Source organism: Hordeum vulgare, chromosome 2H, assembly GCF_904849725.1.
Source record: "Hordeum vulgare subsp. vulgare chromosome 2H, MorexV3_pseudomolecules_assembly, whole genome shotgun sequence".
Lineage (NCBI taxonomy): Eukaryota > Viridiplantae > Streptophyta > Magnoliopsida > Poales > Poaceae > Hordeum > Hordeum vulgare.
The window spans coordinates 409,649,892-409,660,157 of record NC_058519.1 but is presented as its reverse complement, the minus strand read 5'-3'; positions in this window follow the sequence as shown (position 1 = coordinate 409,660,157).

Genomic DNA, 10,266 nt, shown 5'->3' with positions numbered 1-10,266 from the left:
GGGCCCCGTGGAATGGAGTGGACCGACGCGGTTTGGGTCGGAGATTTCTCCACCTCGGTACAACCGAACAAAGCAAACAACCGATAAATTCTAAAAAAAAATCAAACAAATGATTTAGAAGTGGGGCCCATGTGGATTAGGGAATGATCCCGAGCCATGCATGTGGGTTGGGCGCTAATCAAATAAGGCATCATTAGGCAAAAAAAATTAAAAAAGGAATTTTCTCTTTGTCTCTACATGTGGACAATGCATGCAACCATTTTATTAATTATTTACAAAGACCTCACAAAGAAATACTTCACTAAGTTTGAAGTCACCGGCTAGACAACATCTATCGCTACTTATATCCAGTTAATGAAGGGACGCTGATAGTTTGAGTGTAATACCAAACAGACCTCACAGCAAAGCCTAACATCTAAGACCGGAAGCCCGAACCAAGTGATACGTCTCAAATGTATCGACTTTTCCAAACACTTTTGCTATTGTTTTGGCCTCATTCTTGCATGATTTGAATGAAACTAACCCGGACTGACGCTCTTTTCAGCAGAGCCCCGTGTAAGGATTTCTTGTGTACAGGAAAATGGACATTTAGACGTCCCGGAAAATTCCCAGAAAAAATAGAGAAAATCCACGCACCTGGAGGAACCATGGGCCAGAAGATGGGCCACAGGGGAGCCACAGGCCCCCCAAGCAACGTGTTGGCGCGGCCTGCCCCCTGACCGCGCCAGGAGGCCGCCTGGGTGGGGCCCACCCCTCTGGTGCCCTACTTTAGCTCCTATTTTTACCCATGACGAGGAAATTCCAGAATAGAAGTCGTTTTGCAAGTTCTCGACGTGGAGCCGCCGCCACCCTCGGTTATTCTTCGGGAGAGCTAATCTGGAGGCTGTTTTGGCCTCTGGAGAGGGGAAATCGTCGCCATCGTCATCACCATTACCACTCCATCATCCTTCCATGGCTTCTCGCATCATGAGTGAGTAATTCCCTGTTGCAGGTGAAGGGGATGTGAGAGATTGGATGAGTTAGATCATGTAATAGTTTGTCGGATTGTTGGGGGCATGTTGCCTATCATCTACTATGGTGTTTATCATCTTTTCTACTACTTGTTACTCTTAATGCTTGTCACTTTGGGCCCGATTGCCATGATTTCAGTTCTGAATACCTTATGTTTTCATGAATATATTTGTGTTCTAGATCCTATCTATGAGTAGTATGCACCTATTATAGTTCGGAACCGGCGATCCCAATGGTGACAGCTTGGGACACCAAAGGGGATGGGCTATAGTTTGAGGATTCCATGTATCCATTGATTGTTAATGCTTTGTTCCGGTGCTCTTTGACAGGAGCACCTTAATATCCATAAGTTCCTTTTGGCCCCGTTGATAGCGGGATGGTAGGACAAAAGATGTTGTGCAAGTTCTTATTGCAAGCACGGACAACTACCTCGGGATACAAGCCTAATGTTTGATATATGCCTAGATGATCATTACATTTCTATGTGCCTTGCCCCAAGTTAAATACATGATATCTCTCATCCATGAACAACCATCCATCTCCTTAGCCTACAGTGTTTTAATCCCGCTCGTCACAAGTAGCTTTACTTTCGCTGTTTTACTTTCGTTGCTTTGCCACCATTATTTCCGTTGCCACCATCACCTCCATATCACCGTTGCTACTCATATTTCGTTGCCAAGTAAGTATCTTTCAGGTGCGTTTGAATTGACAACTCAACTGTTAAAGCTTATAAATATTCTTTGGCTCCCCTTGTGTCAAATCAATAAATTGGGTTAACTTACCCGTGAAGACTGTTGCGATCCCCTACACTTGTGAGTTATCAAGACCTTTTTCTGGCATCGTTGCCGGGGAGCATAGCTTTATTTACAAGTCTACTTGGAGTTATATTGCTTGATACGATTTATTCACTATGGGTAAGAAAGGAGACCCCAAGTTCCAATTTTACCATCCACTATGAGAAAAGGTACGGTTCTTAGCACTAGCGCTACGCTTGATTCGCCTTCCATTATGAGTAAGTTCGCTTCACCACCTTCAGATGCCGCTTCTACTGAGTCTTTTACTATGCCTGATACTTTTGATGATGCTTCTACTACCATTGATGAGCCTGATTTACTTGGTTATTTTATTGAGTCTCAGATTGCTAAGGCTGCTAAGCAGTCTGGAATTGAACTTCCTGTTACACGCTACCCCATTGGTAAATCTTTTGGGTACCCAGACTTGAGCGGTCTCGAGGAAATAATTCTTGATGATGATTATATTGAACTTGATGATGATTTATGCGGGGAACTTACAAAGTGTGCTGACTCTGACCCTGCTTCTGTTAAGAAGCTGCTTGAAAAGCATTCTATGAAGAACAAGTTTACTCCTGATCCTAAGTTTGCTTCATCTCCTATTTGCATTGAGGATGCTGATTTTGATTTCCCTGTCGATCTTTCACTTATATCCACAGTTGAAGCTGACCTTTTTATTGCAGAGAAGATGACGATGCTATTGCAGACCTTACCAAACTCACTGAGTTGGGTGGCTTATTCACTACAGAGGACAATAAGAGAAATTGTTATGTTATTAAGCTACTTCCTTTCTCTTTAAAGGAAGATTCTAAAGCATGGTATGATGCACTACCATGTGGTTCCATTAAGAGTCCTCACGATTTAGCTCAATCTTTTGTTGCTAAATCTTTTCATGCTCATAAGCAACATGCTGCTTTACAAAGAATTTATAACTTTAAACAGCTGCAGGATGAGCACCTCCCTAAATCTTGGGGGAGGTATTGCACTTTGCTTAAGGCTAGACCGGTACATGGAATCCCTAAGAATGAATTGCTTGATATATTTTATGCTGGTCTAACCGATGAATCTAGAACCTATCTGGATAGTTGTGCTGGTTGTGTTTTCAGGGAAAGAACACCGGACGATGACGAAGAACTAGTGGGCAAGATAGCTACGAATCATGATGATTGGTCCGTTCCTCAACCACCTCCATCACCCAAGAAGAGATGTATGCTTTTCTTGAGCCCAAAAGTTATGCAAGAAGCCAAGAAGTCTATGAAAGAGAGAGGTATTAAAACTGAAGATGTGAAGAATCTACCTCCTATTGAGGAATTATGTGAGCCTACCACTCACGCACCTATGATAGAGGTACACTCTCTTTTAGAATTTAATGCAAGTGAGGTCCCTCATGGTAAGCCTCCCGATCAATGTTTAGATGAGATTGATAATTTCATTGTCAAGCAAAATCACTTTAATGAGCGGATTCAAAGCCAATTGCATGATAATTCCCTTGCTATCAAAAGTTTGCTTGATGTTTTAAGTAGAACTGTTAATGATGTTAAATGTCTTGTTAAGCATTTCCATATGGTTTAGACTCAGCTTGAACAAATTTATAATGTGCAAAAATATTTGCTTGCTAACAATGCCAAACAAGTTGGTACGCAGGCATATGGTATAAAGACCCGAGGAGGTACACACACCTAGGACCCCCTCTATCCGGAGGGGCATCCAAAGAGTATCGAGCAAGATTCTCAATTGCAGGAAGAAGACATTGTTAGCTCCCCAAAGAAGAAGAAGAAACACAAGGAGGCTGACAACTCAAATGATCCAATAATTTATGAAGAACCTATTGTTGATCCTAATAGTATATCTATTTCGTATGCAGAAACTGAAGATGGCGCTGAACCTGACAAAGATAATGAGAAGATTGGTCCTCCTAAGATACGAGAAGAAGAAGCACCAGACAAGCCCAAAAGATATACTAGAGAAGAGTTTGTTCCAAGAAAACATGGGAAGGAAAGAGAACGATGGGTACAAAAATCAATGCCCTTCCCAGGTAAGTCTTTCAAAACCAAAGAAGAAGAGCATTACAATAATTTTTGTGAATGGATGAAACCTATTTTTCTTCAAATTCCTTTGACCGATGCTATTAAGTTGCCTCCATACTCGAGGTATATGAAAGATATTGTCACTAATAGAAGAGAAGTTCCTAATGAGGCAATATCTACTATGCTTGCTAATTACTCTTTCAGTGGCAAGATTCCTGAGAAGCTTGGTGATCTAGGTATACCCACCATTCCTTGCTCCATAAAAAATAATTATGTCAGAACTGCTTTATGTGATCTTGGTGCAGGAGTGAGTGTTATGCCTTTCTATCTTTACAAAAGGCTTTGTCTAGATAAACTAATCCCTACAGATATCTCTCTTCAAATGGCTGATAAGTCAACAACCGTTCCTGTAGGTATTTGTGAGGATGTTCTTGTTGAAGTTGCTAATTGCTTGATCCTTACTGACTTTGTTGTGCTTGACATGCCCGAGGATGGGAGCATGTCTATTATTCTTGGTAGACCTTTTCTTAACACCGTAGGTGCTATTATTGATTGCAATAAAGGAAAGGTGACCTTCAATGTTAACGAGAAAGAGCACACTGTATATTTTCCGAAGAAGATTGATAAAAGGCATGGCCTTAATTCTATTGAGAATATTGAGACCGTGAAGGTTGGAGAGTGGGATTGTCCTCTACATGAGCACTACAAATACAAAACCATTATGGTGGAGACAATATCCATTGAAATAAAGGTACCATGATTGCTTTATAAGAAGTGGAACTTTTTGCTCAATATAACACATGTTTGGTAGTGAGACTTGATCAACCTTGCTAACAAATATGTTTTATATGAGTAAAAAGAGAAGCTTTATCTTTCATCCTCCTTGATGTACCAATGTTTAATGTTTTTGAAACTTCATATGTTTAACCATTATTTCGAGCTTACCGGAAGTTTTGCAGCTTTCAGTATTTCGAAAAAAATTCAAAAGTGAAGTCGTCAGAAAAATTCCAGAAAATTTAAAATAAAAATTTCCATCAAAAAAGAGACGCAGGGGCACCTGGAGGCAGCCAGGGGGGCACCCTCTGTCCAGGCGGCCAGCTGGCGCGGCGTGCCCCCTCACCGCGCCCACAAGTCACCTGGGCCCACCTGGGACTCTTTCCAGGTACTTCTTCCTCCCTTCTCTCCCTCTCACTCCAAAAATCCCGATTTTTCTTATGGAGCTCGAGTTCTTGCTGTTCTTGGTGGAAAATTTCGATCTCTCTCTACAGCCCATCATTTGCATTGAGAATTTGAGCATTTGTTCCTTGGTATGTGACTCCTCCACTCCTCCAATTAAAATTTTGATTGGTGGTCTTATTTGTGAGTATTTAGGATCTCTTAGTGATGTTCATATGAGCTTGCATGCATGTTTAGAAATTTATTCGTGAAGTTTTTATGCAAGCTTATGCATAAGGGGAGTGAGTAGAATAGTTTTCTCCAACTCATTTTTCTTAAACCTCCATTTTTGTGATGAACCAAAAATTTCAGAAATGAGCTTGTTTGGAAAAGCAAAGGGATGGATTGGGAAGAAGAGACCCGAGCATACCAATAGATTAACTAGAGCTGCAGCTTCATCCTCTACCATGAGGACAAGTTACAATGATGATATCGTGCCACCGGAGTTGTTCCACGTGACGGACACGACACGTGCCATGGCATACCCGTGTTTAGATTTCCTTATGGTGGCAGGTATTAAGGATAAGTTTGATAACCTTTGTGCAGCTGCAGGTTTGACACATCTCGTAACACGACGTGTACAACAATATCCAAAACTCACCTATTATTTTGTCAACTGGTTTAGATATAATGATAAAACTTCTCTGATTGAATGCAGATTATATGAGGATGTCTTTACCATGTCTTTGGAAGAATTTTGTGATGTTATAGGTGTGCGGAATGTCGGGAAGACGATCAAAATGAACGTTCAGCCCTACGAGCTGAAATCCCTATTCGCTTCCCTTTGCAGTAAGGACCCGCGAGAAGTTCACCGGGGGAAGATCTCCAGCATCCTGTTTCCCCACATCAGGTATTTCGCATACTATATTGCTTGAGGGGTGTTAGCTCGTGACAACACGAGCAACATTTCGGCTCCGGATCTTGCTATCTTGGCTGCCGCCCTCTTAGGAGATAACACGTATAATATTGGTGCTTTGATTGCTCGTCGCCTCGTCGCTAACAGCGGCAAAGGGCCTCACTTTGGTGGCATTTATGCCACGCTTATCCTCGAGCACCTTGAGCGCACTTTATGTGCGAATGATGTGCGTTTTCCTTACATAAACTTTGGCCTTACCTCTACGAAGAGGCATGAGTTTGTTACTAGGACTTCCGAGTTGGTAACCTTGTTTATATTATGAGGTTTGGCGAGCTTACTACTCGCGAGATCCGTCTACCTGCACCACTTTTGTTTGATTATACTAGCAGGAATGGGTGGTCTTTCACCTCGACTGAGCTGGACGAGTTCGTGATCCAGCAGCAGTTCCACAACCCCATGGAGGAGGTTGTTCCCGAGGAAGAACATCCTTCTCCTTGGGAGGCCATCCGGGCATCCGTGTACGTGCCCGATGCCTCGTATGATTCTTGGAGCCACCAGTACCACTCCGGAGCTGGAGGAAGCTCCTGGAGCCCGCAGTAGCCGAGCTCAACTTAGGCCAAAAGTCTAAGCTTGGGGGAGTACGTATCCTTCTCCCCTTTCATTGTATCATCCGTAGTATCCTTTGTAAATCTTTTCAGAGTTTTTGCCTGTTCTTATTTGTTCTCTCTTTGCAAAAACAACAAAAAGATTTCTCTCTTCTTTTGCTTTCGTTTAACCTTTGGAAAACCCAAAAACTTCTCTTTTCTTTCTTTAATTAGCTTTGTTTGCAGAGTTCAGCTCACGTCCATGGTTGCAATTGTTCTTTATTATATCTTTCTACGTTCGATCGTGCAAGTGAAGATGCAATAATGACAAATATCAACGGAAGGAATGCAAAAAGGAAAGCCGATATGAACTCTATTTGTTTCTACTTTTTTACATATGCATGTACTTATGATCTAGAGACCAGCTTGTAGCGACATAGTGCTATGATTACAATGCTTTCCCGGTAGTTCATGATTTCTTTGTGACTAGTCTCAAGTAGCTGGAGTGCATAATGTGTTATTGAAATGTTTAGCATGCATTGCATTGTTCATGGTTTGGCATATTAGAGTGGTATTTCCCTTCGGAGAATATCTGGATTGACTAGGCACATGCTTACACATGTTTATGACTAGAAGTCTATCAAGCCTTAATGATCTTTTTATTTCAGAATAGTTATATCGCTTTCATGCCCGATTCAATGTTGCTTTGTCGCTCTCCATGATTATGACCGTTATTGCTCTCTAGTTGGTCGCTTCCCCGTCTTTTGCTAGCCTTCACCTGTACTAAGCGGACTGACTGCTTGTGCATCCAAAATCCTTAAAACCAGCTGCGCCATATGAGTCCACCATACCTACCTATATGCGGTATTTTTGTGTCGTCCTAAGTAAATTTGCATGTGCCGTGTTCTAAATTTTCAAATAAATATTTTGTTTTGTATGCCCGAATCGCTCATGTAGTGACTAGGGACTATCAGTATCTTCCATGCTAAGTAGGTTATTCTCAAGATATGTGTTGATTCACTATCATTCACGAGAAAGTTGCTGGTAACCGGGATGCCCAGTTCCATGCTCAGAGTCAAATCATAATGAAACAAAACTCCCCCAGGATTGTTGTTTGTATGGACGGTACACGTGGATTCGGCCCGCCGTGGAGTGTGATCGATTGGTGGAGGGGGAGTTAAAACTTTACTTTTCTATTTGGGAACCGCCTATAATGTATTTAGCATGGAAGATATTGAAATCTCTTAGTTGTTACGTTGACAATGAAAGCATACCAACCAAAATTTTGATTTATCTCTGTTTTAAAGCTCAAGCTCTGGCACCTCTGCAAATCAATGCTTACCTCTGCGAAGGGCCTATCTATTTTACTTTTCTGTTGACCGTCCTCTTCTTATAAAAGCACCAACTATAGAGAGCATAATTGTCATTCTGAGTGTAATGTGCATTGCCCCAAAGCACCACATTGTCTTCTGCATGATTGTGATATTGCTTGTTCTAAAATACTTATTTCTAGTCTCCTTTAATACTCTGAAGGAGCGTCTGCATTTATGTTTTGGTTCACTCATGGGGGCTAGCGAGATACCACTCTAGTATGTCCAAGTCATGTGCATTGTGATCTCGTTATGATTTCCATTTACATATTATTCTTTCTTAGTTGTTTGAAACTCTTCACATGATCGAAGGATTGCTTCGTGCATTGTCTTTCCAGCATTACTTCAATACTTGTTGGACTTGTTCATAGTGCATGCTTATATACATCTAATGAAGGAAAAGAGTTTGCCAAATTTTTCTTTGTCGCGTTCAGATCATTGAACTGAATTGCTTGAGGACAAGAAATATGCTAAGCTTGGGGGAGTTGATACGTCTCAAACGTATCAACTTTTCCAAAGACTTTTGCTATTGTTTTGGCCTCATTCTTGCATGATTTGAATGAAACTAACCCGGAGTGACGCTGTTTTCAGCAGAGCTGCCTGTAAGGTTTTCTTCTATGCAGGAAAATGGATATTTAGACGTCCCGGAAAATTCCGAGAAAAAATAGAGAAAATCCATGCACCGGGATGACCATGTGCCAGAAGATGGGCCACAGGGGAGCCACACGGCCCCCAGGCGACCTGCTGGCGCGGCCGCCTGGGTGGGGCCCACCCCCTCTGGTGTCCTACTTTGGCTCATATTTTTACCCGTGACGAGGAAATTCCAGAACAGAAGTCATTTTGCAAGTTCTCGACGTGGAGCCGCCGCCACCCTTGGTTCTTCTTCGGGAGAGCTAATATGGAGGTTGTTTTGGCCTCCGGAGAGAGGAAATCGTCATCGTCGTCATCACCATCACCACTCCATCATCCTTACATTGCTTCTCCCATCATGTGCGAGTAATTCCCTGTTTTAGGTGAAGGGGATGGGAGAGATTGGATGAGTTAGATGTAATAGTTCGTCGGATTGTTGGGGGCATGTTGCCTATCATCTACTATGGTGTTTATCATCTTTGCTACTACTTGTTACTCTTAATTCTTGTCACTTTGGGCCCAAGTGCCATGATTTCAGGTCTGAATACCTTATGTTTTCATGAATATATTTGTGTTCTAGATCCTATCTATGAGTAGTATGCACCTATTATAGTCCGGAACCGACGATCCCAATGGTGACAACTTGGGACACCAAAGCGGATGGGCTATAGTTTGAGGATTCCATGTATCCTTTGATTGTTAATGCTTTGTTCCGGTGCTCTTTGACAGGAGCACCTTAATATACATAAGTTCCTTTTGGTCCCGTTGGTAGCGGGATGGTAGGACAAAAGATGTTGTGCAAGTTCTTATTGCAAGCACGCACAACTACCTCGGGATACATGCCTAATGTTTGATATATGCCTAGATGATCATTACTTTTCTATGTGCCTTGCCCCAAGTTAAATACATGATATCTCTCATCCATGACCAACCATCCATCTCCTTGGCCTACAGTGTTTTAATCCTACTGGTCACAAGTAGCTTTACTTTCATTGTTTTACTTTCATTGCTTTGCCACCATTATTTCCGTTTCCACCATCACCTCCATATAACCGTTGCTACTAATATTTTGTTGCCAAGTAAATATCTTTCAGGTGCGGTTGAATTGACAACTCAACTGTTAAAGCTCATAAATGTTCTTTGGCTCCCCTTGTGTCGAATCAATAAACTGGGTTAACTTACGCGCGAAGACTGTTACGATCCCCTACACTTGTGGGTTATTGATACGTCTCCAACGTATCTATAATTTTTGATGGTTCCATGCTATTATGTTGTCAAATTTTGGATGTTTTGTATGCCTTTTATATATTTTTTCGGACTAACTTATTAACTCAGTGCCAAGTGCCAGTTCCTGTTTTTTTTCGTGTTTTTGACCCTTTTGAGAGGAGAATTTTAAATGGTGTCCAAACGGAATAAAACTTCCGAAAAGAATTTTTCCGGAACAAAAGATACGCAGGGGACGTGAGAACCAAGTCAGAGGCCACCAGGGGAGGCCACAAGCCCCCTAGGCGGGGCCAGGGGGGCCCCGCGCCTAGTAGGCTTGTGGCCCCGTGTGGCTCGTCTGCCCTACCTCTTCCGCCTATAAATTCTCGAAAAATCCAAAACTGCGAGAGAGAACCACAAAAATACTTTTCCGCCGCCGCAAGCTTCTGTCTCCGCAAGATCCATGGGGCACGTTCTGGTGCCCTGCCGGAGGCGGGATTCGGATATGGAGGGCTTCTTCATCAACACCATGGCCTCTCCGATGATGCGTGAGTAATTCACCATAGACCTTCGGGTCCA